Below are 17,817 nucleotides of genomic sequence, written 5' to 3' on the forward strand. Positions count from 1 at the left end.
CCAGGCAGGCACTCATTTCCATGGGCCTATGCTCACCCTCAGAATCTCCCACCCTGCACAGATGTTATCAATTGACTGTAGTTAGCACATGGGATGGAAACTTTCTGTCCTGCCACATCCATAGACCTCTGTCCAAATGATACTACAGGAGGATCTTAAACCATGTTCTGTTAAGTTTAAACAAGTTGCCCTAAAGGAAGCTGATGGCTCATTAACCATATGGTATGCAACTTCAAAGAAATGGTATGCCACTAGTCATTCCACTAATGCTTATTAAACACTTGCTACATGCCAGGACTCAGCAACTTGGCTGAGGATGAATAAGGAAACAGATATGATCCCTCTCCTCATGAAGCTTAGAGTCTAAAGGAGAGGACAGGCATTAATTAATTACAGATCTATGACAAGTGTTGTAATAATGAGGTGGATGTGCTATTTGGAAGTAAAAGAGGGGTCAGGCAAGGCTTCTGCAGGGAAGTGCAACTTCGCCCGAAGGATGAGTTAGCATTAGCTGGGTTAGAAAAAGAGACATGAGCAGATTCCAGGCAAAGCAGGCAGCATGTGCAAAGGCCCTGTGGCAATGCACACAAAGGACTGACTGCAAGCCAGTGAGACCAAAGCAGAGAGAGACAGAAGAATGTGGGATGTTGTGTGGCTAAGAAAGTGAATAGGGGAGATAGTGCAAAGCTTCTCAGGCCATGTTAAAGAGTTTTGTCTTTGTTTTAAAACGGTAGGAGCACACTGAAGGTTTTAATTAAGGAAGCAATACAATCAGACTTTTCTTTTCTTGTATAATATGCCCTGAAGGCTGTGTAGAGAATTGGTTGGAGGGGACCAGCGTGGATACAGGCGGGGGTAAGTTATGGGATGTTTATTATCCAGGTCAGAGCTGATGTTGGTTTTGGCTCTGTTGTGGCCCCAAAAGAGGAGGAGGAGAAGGGAAGAGTACAAGTCGTCATGAATAGGACCAAGTAGAGAATATTTAGCAGGTATGTAGTGATGTGAGGGTTGGGGAGAGAGAAGCAACAAGGACAATGCCTCAGCATCTGTCTTATATAACATCCGCAAGGTCAACCATCGGCCTAGTACATCAGTGCACATGACATTTACCTGCCTTATGGTATTCTTGCCTCCACCACTCCTCCAAGCCACCTTGCCTGGAGGCGGGCTGGATGCAGATGGGGAGGGAGGTAAGGCATAGCTCGCTTCCCAGGATTTGGGAGGGAGGATCCCCGGGAGTCCACATCTCCTTGTAGCTTGAGAAAAAGGTGATATTGTTGGAGACTTCCAAGGGAATACACCACTTAACAGGTACTCAATTAATGCAGTACGGTGCATTGAAATATTCGGAGATCCCCCAGAGAGACAGGGTATCTCAAAACCGTGGCATTTTCTTGCTTTGTGCTCCTTTAACACCAAAAGCAGCTGAAGAAGTAAAATATTAAGGAGGAGAAATAGACTATAAACAATTTCAAAAAGGAGATATGGACCTAACCGGTCACTGTGTGCCCCTGGACTGCCAGAGTGCAGGCTATGTCTTGTGGATGGAGAGTCAGGTCTCCCAGGAGAAGTTAAAGAAATCAGGGAAAAAGGCAAAGAACAAATAATGCGTATCCATTCAATGAACTATTTGAGTTTTTAAAAATCATGTCTTTGATGACACGTTAATGGCGAGGAGAAAATGCTCACTGATGTTAAACAAGCAGAAGAGGATAAAAATAGGGTTTGCTACGCATAAAAGGATTAAGGTACCTTTTATTCTCTTTTGTGTATCTTTGTTTTCTCCAGGTTTTCTGCAAAGTGTTTGTTTAAGAAACAGAAAAAAAAACCCACTGCAATTCTAGGAGCAGAGAGTAATCACTCTTCTATTTGGTACATGTGCGGTATCTGTGATCATTTCCTAGGAGGATATTTTGTTGATTCAACAACTATTTGCTGCATGTCTATTATGTGTCAGGCCCTATGGGGAGTCCTATAGATACAGAAATAAAAACCCCAGTGCCTGTCCGCCCTCCTACCCACATCTTCATCACTCAGTGACACAGGCATATAAACAATGACAGCACACAGAATGCTGCTGGTGCAGAGATACACAGTAAGTGGAAGAAGTGAGTGCAGAGAAGGCCCCTCACTCAACCTAAGGGATTTGGGGTGGGGGGGCTTCCTGGGGAATCTTGAAAAATGAAAGCATTAAGAAGAGGTGGGAGATGGGCACGTGGGTGACTCAGTCAGCTAAGGGTCCAACTCTTGGTCTAAGCTCAGGTCTTGATTTCAGGGTCATGAGCTCAAGCCTTCCACTGGGCTCAGGGCTGAGCATGAAGCCTACTTAAAAAAAAAAAAGAAGATGGGGCACCTGGGTGGCTCAGTGGTTGGGCATCTGCGTTTGGCTCAGAGTGTGATCCAGGGGTCCTGGAATCGAGTCCCGCATTGGGCTCCCCACAGGGAGTCTGCTTCTCCCTCTGCCTGTGTCTCTGCCTCTCTCTCTCTCTGTCTTTCATGAATAAATAAAAGTAAAATCTTTAAAAAAGAAAAAAGATGAAGGAGGAGGAGAAAAGAACTCTGAGCAAAGGAATCACCTTGAGTAAAGAAGAGTCAGCAAAGGTCGGCAGCATGACACATGCTGGGCAAAGCAGGGAATAGCATTAGTAAGCTGAGGCTCAGTGGGATTTGTCTGGAGAGGATTCCTGAAGCCAGATCCTAAAGGACCTTGAATGCCATCCTAAAGGGTTTGGATTTTGTTCAGAAGGTCAGAGGGATCCATGAAAGATTTTAAATAAAGGAGTGATGCATAGATTTGCTGACAAGAGAGACAGAAGTAAAAACGCTTCTTTCTCTGCATCAGAGGACAACTTCCAACATTTATGTTTATGGTTGCTAACCTTTCATTAATGGGGGGGGGGCTAAATTAGGCTATTGATATTTTCCCAGTTGACTTTTTGTTTTGTTCCCCATGATTATTTTTAGGCTTGTTACATTGTCTGGTACACTGTAAGGCTGGAGTTCATGTCTGGTGGTTGAGTGTGTTGATAGATCACCAGAAGTGCCACCCATCCACGTCTACAACCAAGAGCCCATCCATCTTGTCCCTATGTCCATCTATCCATCCATCTGCCAATCCATCAATCTATCCATCCATCCATCAATATGTTCATCCATCTATCCATCCAATAGAAATACTTGCATACACCTACTATGTGTCATGACCTGTGCAAAGAACTGTGGTAGGAAAAATGATACAAAAATAAACAAATATATTTCTGCAATCAATAACTGCAGTACAGAATAGTAGGTGTAGGGACACCTGGGTAGCTCAATGGTTGAGTGTCTGCCTTTGACTCAGGGCATGATCCCAGAGTCCTAGGATCGAGTCCCACATCGGGCTTCCTGCGTGAAGCCTGCTTTTCCCTCTGCCTATGTCTCTGCCTCTCTCTCTGTGTCTCTCAAGAAGAGATAAATAAAATATTAAAAAAAACAGTAGGTGTAAAAGTAGAGATATGTATTAAGTAGGCTGGTGAAGAGCATTAAGAATAGAGTGGCCAGGGATCCCTGGGTGGCGCAGCGGTTTAGCGCCTGCCTTTGGCCCAGGGCGCGATCCTGGAGACCCAGGATCAAATCCCACGTCAGGCTCCCAGTGCATGGAGCCTGCTTCTCCCTCTGCCTGTGTCTCTGCCTCTCTCTCTCTCTCACTGTGTGCCTATCATAAATAAATAAAAATTAAAAAAAATAAAAAAAAATGCTTCATCAACTTAAAAAAAAAAAAAAAAAGAATAGAGTGGCCAATTCTATTGCAGAGGCAGAGCTGGCAAAAGGAAACAAAGTGGAAGAGCATGGGCTGGCCGGGTGAATGGCCAGGGATAAGGGGTGGTGAGGCACTGCAGGGAGGAAACTGAAACGCCAAAGGCATAGAACAATGGAAGAGGATGGAATACTGTTCACGGAATCTCAATGTAAACACTGCAGACAAAGCGAGTAGTCTTTACGTGAGCTCATAGGCAATCAGTGATCAAGTCTCTGTATCTGCTACCCCAAACTCGGAGTTAGGTCAGCCAATTTGCTGAGGTTTTTAATTTATTATTCTTGTTGTTGTTGAATCAAGTTAGCTATCAAGCCAGGTTTTGATCTGTCCAACACTTTGGGATGGATTGAGTTCAGGTTGGATCTACCCAATGACCCAAAGGCGGATGAACTCAAATTGTCAGTCAATTCTCAAAAGGTTCAAAAACACCCAGTTTGTTATCTTTTTGGAAAAGGCAGACCAGAGAGCAAATGCTTTGGTTTTGACATAGACATGTGGCCCTGGCAAGAGCCATCTGCAGGGTTACATGTCGTGTGACCTGAACATCACAGTCATCTTTTTAATCAAGGAGCTAGCATGTACCACTGGGCATCCAGATCTTTTGATTTGCCAGTTGAATTTACTCAAACCTCCCTTTCTTTAATTCCCCATCTTTACTTTCTCTACTCAATCCCATCTTGTGGTGAAATCAGATGGAATGAGCAAGGTGACTATTTAGATGTGATCACTCCTCTTCAGATAGTATGGAAACCACTATATGGATGTGCTCCTTCATTGTCTGTGTTCCTTTAAGATTCAATATCCTGGACCGATAGGTCTGTATACTCCACATTAATATTATTTTTTGTTTCTCCTTTCTTGTTTTTTTTAGTGACAGTCTTCAGCCCCTTGTGTGTATTTGGGGGGGGGGGGCTCTAACAGAATTTTTTGCTGAACAGTAATTTCATTGTGAAGTTGTCAGGATGCAAGCACCTATTACCTTAATTCCCCCATCCAATTTCTAGGAATGACAATCCATATTTTCTCAGACATTCCTCCCATTTAAACTAGCTCCAGAGCAAAATTCTTTACCTAGGGAAATCCCATTACACACCCCATTGCTTGGTCCCCATTAACACCTGCTGGGTACTTGTATTAAACAGTAAAATCTTATCACTGTTTTGTTTATCTCTCAAAAATGGATTATAAACTTTTAGTGACCAGATGAAATATTAGAAATTCTGGTGGCTGCTAAGCTTCAAATTACATCTTCAATATTTCCATTAGGAGCAATAAATACAGGAAAGCATGCTGGCAAAATGTGGCAGGATGGAGGCTCCAGGGGTTTGCAGAGGATTTTCTCCTGTGTTATTATCAACCATTGATAGTAAAGCCACGTAGTTGTTTTTTTTTTTTTAATTGTCAATGACGTACATCACGTTAAACTAGAAAATATGTAAACTACATGACATACACACGTACAAGACTCCTTTGGTATCTACTTAGGTGTATGAAGCTAAGTTCAGGTGAAAGAAACACTTGTCTATTATTTGTATTCTGTGCCCCGTGAATGGCTGATGTGAGGGGATCAGAAATAACACTGAAGAACGGGCCATTTTTCCTAAATTATGACTGCAAAAGAAATTAGGCCTGAATTATCAAGTTCTCTCCAGACCTGTACTGTCTAATCTAATCTAGCAGCCGCCAACTACATGTGGCTATTGAGCACCTGGTTAGTCTGAATGGAGATGTGTCACCTGGGCATAATACACACTAGATTTGGAGACTCCATATAAAAAAAGATCACGTAAAAAATCTCATAAATCATTTTATATTGACTTCACGTTGAAATATTTTAGACATCTTGGGTGAAATAAGACATATTATTAAAATTAATTTCATCTACTTCTTTTTATTTGTTTAATATGATGCCAGAAAGTTTAAGATGACACGAGGCTTGCATTCTACTCCTGTTGGACAGCTGCTCTTGACTGTCGTTGGCTTGGGTTTTTTTTTTTTTTTTTTTTTTAACCAGTAGACAGTACGCATCATGAAGGCAGGGACCTCTTCCATGTTTAGTATCATATTTCCAGTGTCAAAGAGAGTGCCTGGCACACAGCTGGTGCTGATGAATAAAAGAATGAATTGCAATTTCCACGCCGTGGAAAACAGAACAGGGATCAAAGCCTGACTCCATGCTCCCGTCTGTGTCACTTTGGGCAGTATATTCAAAATTCTCTGAGCCTTCATTTCTTTCCTTTTAAAAAATGGATCAGGTTAAACCATATGAAGTAACCAAGACAGCCTCATGTGGTTGCAGCTAACTGTTACCTAACTCCCGGGTTTAGGGGTAGCACGAGGGATGGTACACTAAAAATGCCTGGCACAATGCCTGGTTTATGGCTGTCACCTAATAAACAGTAGCTAAGATTTACAGGCATTTCCTAGCATTTTTGTTGTTGTTTCTTTACTACTTTTCCAGCCTGTCATATTTTCTAATACCCCATCCCAGATGCAACCTGGTCTTTTTAAGGCCATGCTTATTGTGGCTACTCGTGCGCTCCTTTCCAGGGTCCCTCTGTCCTCCCATCAAAAGTCAACCATATACAGGCTGCCGAAGTGCCTTGAACTCTCACTTAAAATGTCTCATTCCCTCTGATTTCTATTTTCTCTCTTTTGCCTTTACGGTCATAAGTCTCCCTTAACTTCCAAAATCTGATTATTTGAAATGTTCTCGAGACATATTTATTATTCACTATTTCCCTTCAGACTCTAATTCTCTTACTGTCTCACAAATGCCACTGTAACCCACTTAGTGTTTCTCAATTTTTGGTTAATTTCCCATCTGCTTTGCCATTTCCTACATTCCCCCCGGGTTTTGTTTTTTGTTATTTTCCCCAAGTCACGCGCTGCCTGAAGTGCCTCCTGGAACTGCTTTGGGTGTCACCCTTCTTCGTCTGTCATGTAATTTACATGTTTCTGAAAACAGAGTCACTGTTCTCTGGAACCTCTTTTCACTCCTCAGGACACTCCCATCCTTTGCAAATGTTTTTTGCTCTCTGCAGCATCCTCGCAGTGTGTGGTTTGGAATCCCATCAACTCTGATGCAGCGTCTGAGGGCTCCCCCATCTTCCATTAACCCTTTCTCCATTACAGGCCAGACGCAGGGAGCTTTCACCAGCTCCCACCCATGCACTGGCCCTTCCCTGCACACACGCGTGCACCACTTCTTTCCAGTAAGCCTCCAGATGACCGTATTTCCCTCTTTGCCCTGGTGCTCGATTTCCAGGCTCATCGATGCTTTCCCACTTTCCCTGAACAAATACCAAAGGCATGACGGCAGAGCTACAACTTAATTGTCAGGACAGAAAGAAATGTAATCACTACAACACACAGATCACCATATATTCTAGGCCAGTAGCATCTAGAACGGGCTTAGAAAAACAAGGAGGAAAAAAAATCTGGATTTAAAAAAAAAAAGAGGGAAGTATTTACTTTTTCAACTCAAATTCTATTGTGGCCCTTTACAAAAATAATAATGTCACTTGCCTTGACTGAGCAATACTGAATTTTTAAGAATTAGAACAGGAGATGGTAAGTTCCATAAAGGCAGGGATCTTTGTCTTGATCACTGCTTTTCTAAGACACCTAGAGGAGTATGGTTTGCAGCACGAACTGAAAAGCAGGCATAAAGAAATGAATGAATGGCAGACACAGGCATCCAAGACCTTGTGCATTTAAGGCTTATGTCCTATGCAACAGCCTGACCAGGGCGAGTCTGCGAGGCAACTGTTTAGTCTGGAATCAGCCTGGGTTAGAATGCTCTGCTGTTGCTTTCAATCACAGGTAAGTATCCTAAATTCTCAGAGCATCTGTCTCCTCCTTTGTAAGAACAAGGTTGTAATAGCCACGCCACTGTGTAATTATAGAGGTAAACTTAGATGGAATGTATCGGGGTAACATGAGTGCCATGGGCAGCAGAGTGTTTGGCACGTAATAAGTGATGGTGGCAGGGGTAATAGGAGTTGTCACAGTTTCACAAATTTATCTTTTTTCCTCTGAAAATTTGAGATTAAACGGCTTTCATCTTTTAGATGCTGGAGGACTATTTTGGTTGCTAATCCCAGTTGTCCAAGGGAAGTGATGTGCTCCCGTGGGCCCTTACACCTCAGGAAAGAGGAGAAGCTAGTCCAATGGCTCAGCGGCCACAGTACCCCTGGGCCAGGTTATGGGGCAAGGACAGTGACCCAGCTGCCAGCCTTCCCTTCACACCACCTGGGCTCCCCATCTCTCTTTGGTGAGCACGTCGGAACCAAAGGTGGCTTTTTGGGGACATGTCCCACGTGCTGTCTTTTGTAACACAACCTCTAAGTCTAAAACTGGTAGTAAGTGAGGGCAAAGCTTTTTCTGTGAATATGACCATTCCCTCTGTCTTCATCGCCAGACAGCATACTTGAATCATCTTGCCAAGGATTACACTGGGAGCAGGAAATAGAGAGTAGGATCTAAGAGGCATGCCCTAATTATACTTTATCAGGAGTTTTTGGAAGCCCAAGCGTCCACTAATAGAGTGGTTCTCAGAATCCCACATGTGCTTTTGTTCCTTATATGTGTACTTCTCTCACGAACCTGGTGGGGTTCTGGAAGTTTCTGAAATCCTGAATAGTATTTTTTTTTAAGATTTTATTTATTTATTCATGAGACAGACACACACACACGGGGGGCGGGGGTGGGCAGAGACACAGGCAGAGGGAGAAGCAGGCTCCATGTAGGGAGCCCAATGTGGGACTCAAACCCTGGCCTCCAGAATCAGGCCCTGGGCTGAAGGCAGTGCTAAATCACTGAGCCACCCGGGGCTGCCCCTGAATAGTATCATACACCACCACCGACATAGCACCAAATATATCACCATTAACTTCTAATGGCTCTGCCTCGCCTAACCATTTGGAACTGGCTGGCACAGGGTTAATGGAGCCATCTCATGTCACAAGCATCTATTCCAAGATAACCAAAGGAAATAAACAACAGGTAATGCGACAAGCAGTTTCCATGAGCTCATTCGATCACCTGTGTCTATGCAGTCACACTATTCAGGATCTCAAACAGGCAGTATACATGGGAGTTGCCTCCTCACCACCCCCAACCCCCAAACGTAATATGTAGAATGAGATGATGCGAATCAATTCAAAGTGCGATTTTACCCAAGAATTTCTGGATACCCCCAACTCTGGAATATAGGCCCCATAAGGACAAGGCATTTGTCTCTTGTTCTCAGCTGCACCCCATTCCAGAACTGGGAACTGTTCCTGGCATAAAGCAGATGCTCATTACCTGCCTACTGAGGGAACGAAAGGTCTGGGTTCTGTCCTATTTTCTCACTCTCTGACAATGAGCCCTACTTTATCTGTCTGTCCAGTGGGCGTCTACCTGGGGATCCGATGGATGAGGGAACTCAAAGACAGAGGAGAAAGACTGGGGGTGGGGGAAGCCAGTGGGCTTCTAGGATTCCCACCTCTGCCTGAATCACCCATACACTGCACTTCCTTATAAATTATTATTGGGGAAAAAAATTCTACCACTCATATCAATCAATTAAACCAACAAGCCAGAAAACACTTAAGAAACTGTTCCTCCACACTGTAGCACACGAAGACCCTGGTCTTCAATTCAGCAGAAGCTCTTGTTCTACCTCCCCGGATATGTAATAACAATGACCTTTAAAAGTGGGGGGGGGGGGATGAAAACATATTTAGCACCGAATAGGTATTAAATGCTAGACCAGATACTTTCCATATGCTACCTGAATTTTTACCTGAAGAACTAAATGTGCATTATTCCATTTTACTGAGAAAGAACAGAGGCTCGGAGGATTCTATGATGGTGCCAAAGGCCACGCAGGGTGTCAGACTTTCTGGTTGTTCTTCAATATCCCTGCTTCTCAAAAAAAATATCCTTGCTTCTCTCCCACTTTAGTAATCAGAAACCCCCATTTTTAGCTGTGCACATAGTCTTCTATAATAAAGTTTACATTTTCTAGCCCTCCATGTAGCTAAGCATGATCATGTGGTTATGTTCTGGCCAAAGGCAAGGAGGAAAGCATGATATTTAAAACGTATACGGAGGGAATGAACCCTTCTTTGCTCCTTCTTCCTTCCTGCTGGTTGCAATGCAGACATGATGGCAGGAGCACTAGCAGCCAGTTTGGACTGTGAGGTGGAAGCCACTGGTTAGCCATGGCAAAGCCACAAGGCAGAGAAGCCTGGGTCCCTGACATAATGCAACACCAGGCAAGTCCTGGGGATAATGCCTATAAGTGGCCCACAACCCCCGAGTTCAGGGGTTGGAGCTAAACTGGAGTGGTAAAAAAATCAGAAGAATCCTACAAAGAAGAATGCTTCTGATACAATAAATAAAATTCTGTAACACAGTCCTCTTTGGACAATGGGAGTATGATGTCCTTGGAATGTATTTTTTTGGATGACATCTCGTCATCATTGATATATAGTTAGTGTGTTGATTGTTAGTCCTAGTGCTAGTCGGGTTATTGAGTTGAAGTGAAATCATATGATTAGGTTTATGATGTTTTTTTTTTTTTTTGTGGTTTTCTTTTTTTTTCTTTTTTTTTTATTTATTTATTTATTTTTTTTTATTGATGTTCAATTTACTAACATACAGAATAACACCCAGTGCCCGTCACCCATTCACTCCCACCCCCCGCCCTCCTCCCCTTCTACCACCCCTAGTTCGTTTCCCAGAGTTAGCAGTCTTTATGTTCTGTCTCCCTTTCTGATATTTCCCACACATTTCTTCTCCCTTCCCTTATTTTCCCTTTATAAGAAGGGCTGAGAGAGCTCCTGTCAGTGCTCATGGACTTGGATTAACTATATGATATGCGCGAGTTTGGTGGGTCATTAGGTGTTATCATATAGATATAAACTTACTAGTAGGGTGAAGATGTAGGCTTGAATTAAGACTACAGTGAATTCAAGAATGGTTAATAGGATTAAAATAATAAAGGTAATAAGAGTTGTGGTAGTGCTAATATTTATTAAGGTGTGAGTAGCTCCTCCAATAAGGTGAATTAATAGGTGGCCTGCAGTGATGTTGGCTGTTAGTTGTACGGCCAGGGCTATGGGTTGAATAAATAGGCTGATAGTTTCGATGCCTACAAGTATTGGGATGAGAGGGAGAGATGTTCCTTGGGGAAGGAAATGTGCTAGGGATACCTCTGGACTTCATTTACAAGAGAGGCAATTCATTCAATGCCTATCCCATTGAAGCCACTTTTATGTTTTGGGCTTTCTGTCACTTGAAAACAAAATTGATCCTGACTGGTTTAGGTGGTATAGTGACTATCTGAACCAAAATAGAGTCCAAATCCTTTGAATTAAGCTTCACCAGTTCCTAGTTGGCCTCTCTGCATCTCAGTTAACCTTCTCTCAAAAGAATGGGCATAGTACTATATATTTCTTTGTTTCCTTCCTAGCTTCACAGTATTTGATCCTCTCTCCTGATTCCCCTCCCAGTACACAATGCATTTGGGCCTACTCCCCTCTTGCAGTATATGCTGTTCCTCTTGCTCAAAATGTCTTTCCCCTCCACTATCTTTAAACTAAACACAAGACTTCCTGGGGCAGGGTAAAGCTAAGTATCAAGCTCTATTTCTCCCATTGGTCTTTCCTGATAATCTTTCCTTCCTTAGTTCATTTTTTAAAAAGATTTATTTATTTTTATTTATGATAGACACAGAGAGAGACAAAGAGGCAGAGACACAGGAGGAGGGAGAAGCAGGCTCCATGCCGGGAGCCCGACGCGGGACTCAATCCCAGGACTCCAGGATCGCGCCCTGGGCCAAAGGCAGGCGTCAAATCGCTGAGTCACCCAGGGATCCCCCCTTAGTTCATTTTAATCCACACCTCCTGTTATAGCCCTTAGCAATACATCAACCCTGACTGTTCCCTAAAAAATTCACACTCATACATTTGGTCTCAACAAAAGCAGAGAGCAGGTCTTGGCTTCAGTCATTCATGTTTATCTAGCGCCATACTGTCGGGCACAGCATATTCAATAGTTATTGACTCTATTCACAAAGCAGTGTATTAATCTTCACCCCAGGATCACGTTTTCCCCACTTAACACCAAATCCAGGACCGAATGGTGACAATAAGCCAGGCCATATGTCTTTGTCCACACAATATTCGGTGGCTATAATTCCTTCTCATCTACCCCCCCCCCGACCATGTATACTGGCCACCCTTCAAGACCAACTCAAATAACATCTCCTCGACAAAGTCTACCCTGACACCTCCAAATCAGATACACCCTCTCTCAGCTCTCAGCTGTATCAAGTAGTATGCTCCCCTCTTTGAGGACCTCCATTATTTATGTGTCATCCCAACCACTTGGAATGACTTTTTTAAAGACATCTATTTCAGAAGATCTTTGTGAGGGTTAATTTTATGTGACTGGGCTAAGGGATGCCCAGAGAGCACGTAAAACAATACTTTTGAATGTGGCAGTAAGGATGTCTCTGGAAGAGGTTAGCATTCAAGTTGGTAGAGTAAATAAATAAGACTGCCCTCACCAGTGTGGTGGGCACCATCCAATCCATCGAGAGAGTCTGAATTGAATAAAAAAGCAGAGGATGGGGAATCTGTTGTCTTTGCTTGAGCTTGGACGTGCATTTTCACCTGCCTTCATGGATCTACATGCCTGCTTCTCAGACATTTGGAGATGAACTGGCACCACAAACCACACCACTGGCTTTCCTGAGCCTCTAGCTTGCAGACAGCAGATCATGGAACCCCTCAGCTCCATATTCATGTGAATTAGTCCATCGTAATAAACCTCTTACTTTATAGCTTCTTGGTTTTGTTTCTCTGGAGGACCCTGGCTAATACAACCCTATACTACCATCTTCTAGAAAAATAGAAGAAAATCTCTGATGAATGTGATGTGAAGGGAAATTCCCAGGCTGGTGTTAATCATAACCTGCATGACTTCACCACCTATGCTAGACTAGAACCTTATTGAAGACAAGAGTTCATAACCCAAGACTCTGAACTCTTAGAACATTGTCAGGTAGAAGACAGAAGAGCAGGTGTAGGAGATGAACTGGGGTTGAGTTTTAAATCTACCATTACTGGCACTGTCCCCACAAGCAAGGCCTTTGAGATTCAGCTCAGTCCCATGTCAGATGGGGGGTAACACCACTGTCTTAGCCTGCTGTTCCTGCTATAACAAACTACCATAAATTGAGTGGCTTAAACGATGAGAATTTGTTTCTCACAGCTCTGAAGGCTGGAAATCCAAGATGGAACCCTGGTAGATTTGGAATCTGGTGAAAGCCTGCTTCCTGTTTATGAATGGCCATCTTCTCATCATGTCCTCATGTGTCAGTGAGGGACAGCATACTCTGGTCTCTCTGTCTCTTCTTCTAAGATCACTTATTCCATCAGGAGAGGTATGACTCTAAGACTTCCCCTCCAACTCACCTCTGAATCACATCACATTAGGGATTAGGGTTTTGACATATGATTTTTGGGAGGACACAAACATGCAGAGCATAGCACCCACACAGTGTAACTGAGAACTTTCAGGGCAGGACTATGAAGAGTGCAATGAGGGCCTAACATGAACACATTTCTTGACTGACTTCCATAAGTAATGTGAACAATTATCTCACTTTTCCCAGCACAGAGGGGTTTCCTGGGGCATGGCACATTCAGTGTTAAAACTTGGACCATAAGTTACAGACCATGAATTCAGAGCAATATCTCAAAAGCACACCTATTGAAATGCTTCAAATCCATTTTCTTAGCCAACACATTTGTTGAACCATCAGTTCAAATAAATATTGCTTGAGCACCTACTATTGGTTGATTGGTTAAGTACCTACTATATGCCAGCAACATGCAGGAGATAAGATGATAAGTAAAAAACTTGTGGTTCTTTCACCAAAGTCACTTAGAGTTTAGGGAAAAACAAATAATCATTATCAGGAAGTAATTATACCAACATAAATAATTACAACAAGTGTTAATATATTTGTAGCTGATGTCCCTGATGCCATAGCAGTATTAGTGGAAGATCTAATTGTCAGAATACTGGTTAGTCTTCCATTATCCAATTTCTACTTTTTTTTTCCCCAGGGCAAACAACAAGTTGAGTTCTCAGAAGGAAACACAAACCCTCATGCTTTCTAGGATAGGGCAGGTAAAAATCCATGAGTAAAATGGGCCAGGTACAAGATTATCTATTGAGAGCAGTGAAAATCCCAGCTAGAGGTAACCAAATTCGTTTAAAAACAGTATTTTAAGTGAAATAAAACACATCTGTGGACCATTCATTTGAACTCTGTTCTAGTTTCAAACTTAAGAATTTTCATGTTCCTTCCCCTAGCAAAACCCGGGCTCTTCTCCTATGGTGGCTTATTGGTATGCAATAAGTCCTCTTCTTTGGGAAAGGCCTCCTCTATATAAACCTGAATGTTTATACGTCCTTCAGATATAAAAAATAGGTCTGGTGGGAGAAGGGGGTGCCCCTTCCCAAGCTGGATCCACCACACTCTCTCTCCTAAGAACTTGAAGACTGACAGGTAAGAGAGAGACTGGGAATTATTCATCAGACTTAGGACAATAGTAACTTTCCTCCATCAATGACTGTGCCTCACCTTCTGACCTTTCCAAAGCTGGGCTGCTCAACTTTTACTTTTTTTTTTTTTAATTTATTTTTTATTGGTGTTCAATTTACTAACATACAGTATAACCCAAACTAGAAGTCCTAACGACGAGGGTTAACGAGGTGGAAGAACGAGTGAGTGACATAGAAGACAAGTTGATAGCAAAGAGGGAAACTGAGGAAAAAAGAGACAAACAATTAAAAGACCATGAAGATAGATTAAGGGAAATAAACGACAGCCTGAGAAAGAAAAACCTACGTTTAATTGGGGTTCCCGAGGGCGCCGAAAGGGACAGAGGGCCAGAATATGTATTTGAACAAATTCTAGCTCAACTTTTACTTTGATTTGTTAAGATATCCCAGTCAAGCCCCAACATGTTTTCTATTATTCCTTCTTTATTGCCTACTATTGATTAAATTAAGGGAGTCAGAGTTCACTTCTGTTGCTTACCACCAGAACACCCAAAGCAGTACTCACTCTGCTCCAAGCCAGACCTTTATAACATCTTACCTGGCCCCCAGATTCCCTGTGTTATCATCCCCACACTCAAAATAAGTCTACCTGCCAGATAAATGTTCCTAAGCTTTGGTCCTGATTATGTAAAACTCTGCTCAAAAGCCTAAAATGGTTCCCTATTGTCCAGAAATAAAATTCATGCTCCTTAGCCAAATTTAACTTCCAACCTTACTTCCTAAAACTGTTCTTTACATATCCTGCATTGGAGCAAACCCAAACAACTCATGATGTCCTTGTGATTTCCCACTTCTTGGCTTCTGCTCCTACACTTCCTTCCATTGGGAAAGCAGTAATACCTTGTTGTTTCTGGCTACTTCCATTTCCTTATATCTTCCCCTACCCAGCCAAGAGGAGTATCTCTGACCATGATGATTGGTTCAGGGGTGGATACTTGACTCAACCTCATCCAATCAGATTCCTCCTCTGGGACTAGTTGCAGCTAGAGAGGATAATTATCTCTCTTGACTGAAGGAGATGTGGTAATAAAAGTATGTGAATCCACACCTAGATGATGTTCTTCCCCATTTCATGTTGGGAAACAGTGAACCATAACAGACAGAAACACAAAAGAGATAGAGAGAGAGAGAGAGAGAGAGAGAGAGAGAGGTCTGAAAACATCATTTGAACCTGGATCTAGATATGCTAGATAACAAGCACACTCCATCCATTCCAGTTGAATGGGCGGATAAATCCTTCTGGTTTTGTTTTTCTTTTGCTTTTGCTGTCAATGAGAGTTGATTTTCTATCACTTAAAATCACAAAAGTCTCACCTAATACAAGATTTTTATACCCTAAATATTCACATGTTCAGACCATCTAAAACTGAGTTTACCTCTTCCCAAAAGGTTCACTGAGATTCCAGCCTCCACTCCATCCTGAGAATTCTCATCACATTCTCTGCATCTCCCTTTCCACCTTGTTATTATAGTTTTTCACACACATGTACACACACACGCACACATACAATGTCCTTTGCGGGAGGCTAAACTCCGGGGGAACAGAGAGACCATGTCTGATTTTTGCTGTATACCCCACACCCTGAGCACAGCGTCCAGCATATGGTAGGGGATCAATGACCATTTGCTGAATGAACAGGAGCAGATTTTCATCTGGCCAGTGCTGGAGTCCTCAGCAGCATGAAGAATGTCCCGTTGTGCTGGATGACACCTCAGAACCATCAGGACAGAGTTAAATATGTCCTGGCCTAAATAGCAGTCTAAATGCTGCCCAGTCTCATAATGAAACTTGACAGCCCTGTGTAAATTCAGCAATAATAATGTCTCACATCCTGCCACGGATTTCTGGTGTGGAAATGTGTCCCCCAGAAGACTCAGCTTTGCAATCCCAGCCACTGCCCTGAAATTCCTATCTTCGCCCATAACTGCTAGGCTACTTCCTTGTTGGGGAAGAAAATGATGTATTTGCCTCCTAAAGAGCAAAGAAGAATGGCTAGACCAAGCAGGGACTTGGCAACTTTTTTCTTTCTGTATAAGTCATAGAAAGAATACAGTTTTTCTTGTTTCTTGTATCACTCTTCCTCCTACTTTTTTTCCAAATAGTTAAGGGTTAATTTTACAACTACAGGGAAGTAATTGTGGGGAGAACAGAAAGAAGAGTAAAAGGACAAAAGGAGGAAGAGAAGTTACTAAGAAGGAAAAGCTACAGAAAGAGAGAGCAAGACAGACAAGACAGTAGAGAGAAGCGTGGATAAAGGAGGGGCCATGTCTTCTTACACTTGGATAACAAAACAACATGGAATGTGAAGCAGAGTGGGGCCCTTCAGGAAATCTGGAAAGTGCTATGTGGGAGGAGATCCTCGCATCAATAGCACAAGAGGGAGAGAGAGTGGCAAGATGGAGTGAGGCCAGAGCTGGCCGAGCAGCAAGCAGGAAGGGGAGCGGCGAGAGGAGGTCCCACGCTGTGGTTTGGCACCAAGCCCTCCCTGGTGACATTGGGAAAGTAGGTCAGTTTGAGAGCTGGCTGGGGGATGAATGGTCAGCCAGGAACAAGTGATAAGAAGTGCGGATGTTGAGTGAGAGATTGACCTAAGCATGGGATCTGGAGATAGGGTGCTTCCCTACTATAAGAAGAACAAAAGCCAACTCTAGAAAATACTGGCCAACTGACCTTTCCCCAAGGATGGAAAAGTCATATATTTTTGATGTCAGAGATGGTACCACTTGTCACCTGTGGCTATCGCACTTGAAATATGAACAGTATGACTGAGGAACTGAATTTTAAATCTTATTTCATTCTAATTAATTTAGATCTAAATAGTCACATGGCTAGTGGCTGCCATATTAGACAACTTAAATCTAGGGAAAGGAGCCATGTGGATCAAATTCAAGAAGGAATTGACGGCCAAGAGAAACCAAAAGGTTGTTTTCCTAGATGTCATCGGTGTGATTCAGGTGGTATACTGATGGGTACATTTAGATAGTACATGGGCTAGCTTTATTTTTAGAATTAAATTTGTTTTAATTAATGTATATTCTTATATGGAACAATATATCAAACCCACTGTTTCATAGATTTCATTACTTAGGAAGAAATTACAGTGAAATTTTATATCTCTAAAAAAAGTAAATCAATGTAAATAAAAAGAACTATGTGAAAAATATTGCAGAGGGTTTGTTTACAGAGATGAAAAAAAGTAATAAACATATTTCATATAAGTGGAATCACAATATGTGGCCTTTTGTGTCTGACTGACTTCACTGAGCATACTATATCTTCAAGATTCATCCATGTCAGGGCAGGTATGAACATTTCATCCCTTTAGGGCTGAATAATCTTCCACTGCATGGATACACATTAAGCTTATCCATTCATCTGCCAATAGACA

General features: G+C 42.5%; 1 protein-coding gene across 4 annotated transcripts in view; it reads right to left on the reverse strand.

Annotated features, from left to right (window-relative positions):
• Positions 1-17,817, reverse strand: part of GRIN2A (glutamate ionotropic receptor NMDA type subunit 2A) — a 549,066-nt gene that overhangs the window by 116,981 nt on the left and 414,268 nt on the right. The gene's annotated exons all lie outside the window — the stretch shown is intronic.

The sequence above is a fragment of the Canis aureus genome, chromosome 8 (genome assembly GCF_053574225.1).
Source record: "Canis aureus isolate CA01 chromosome 8, VMU_Caureus_v.1.0, whole genome shotgun sequence".
NCBI lineage: Eukaryota > Metazoa > Chordata > Mammalia > Carnivora > Canidae > Canis > Canis aureus.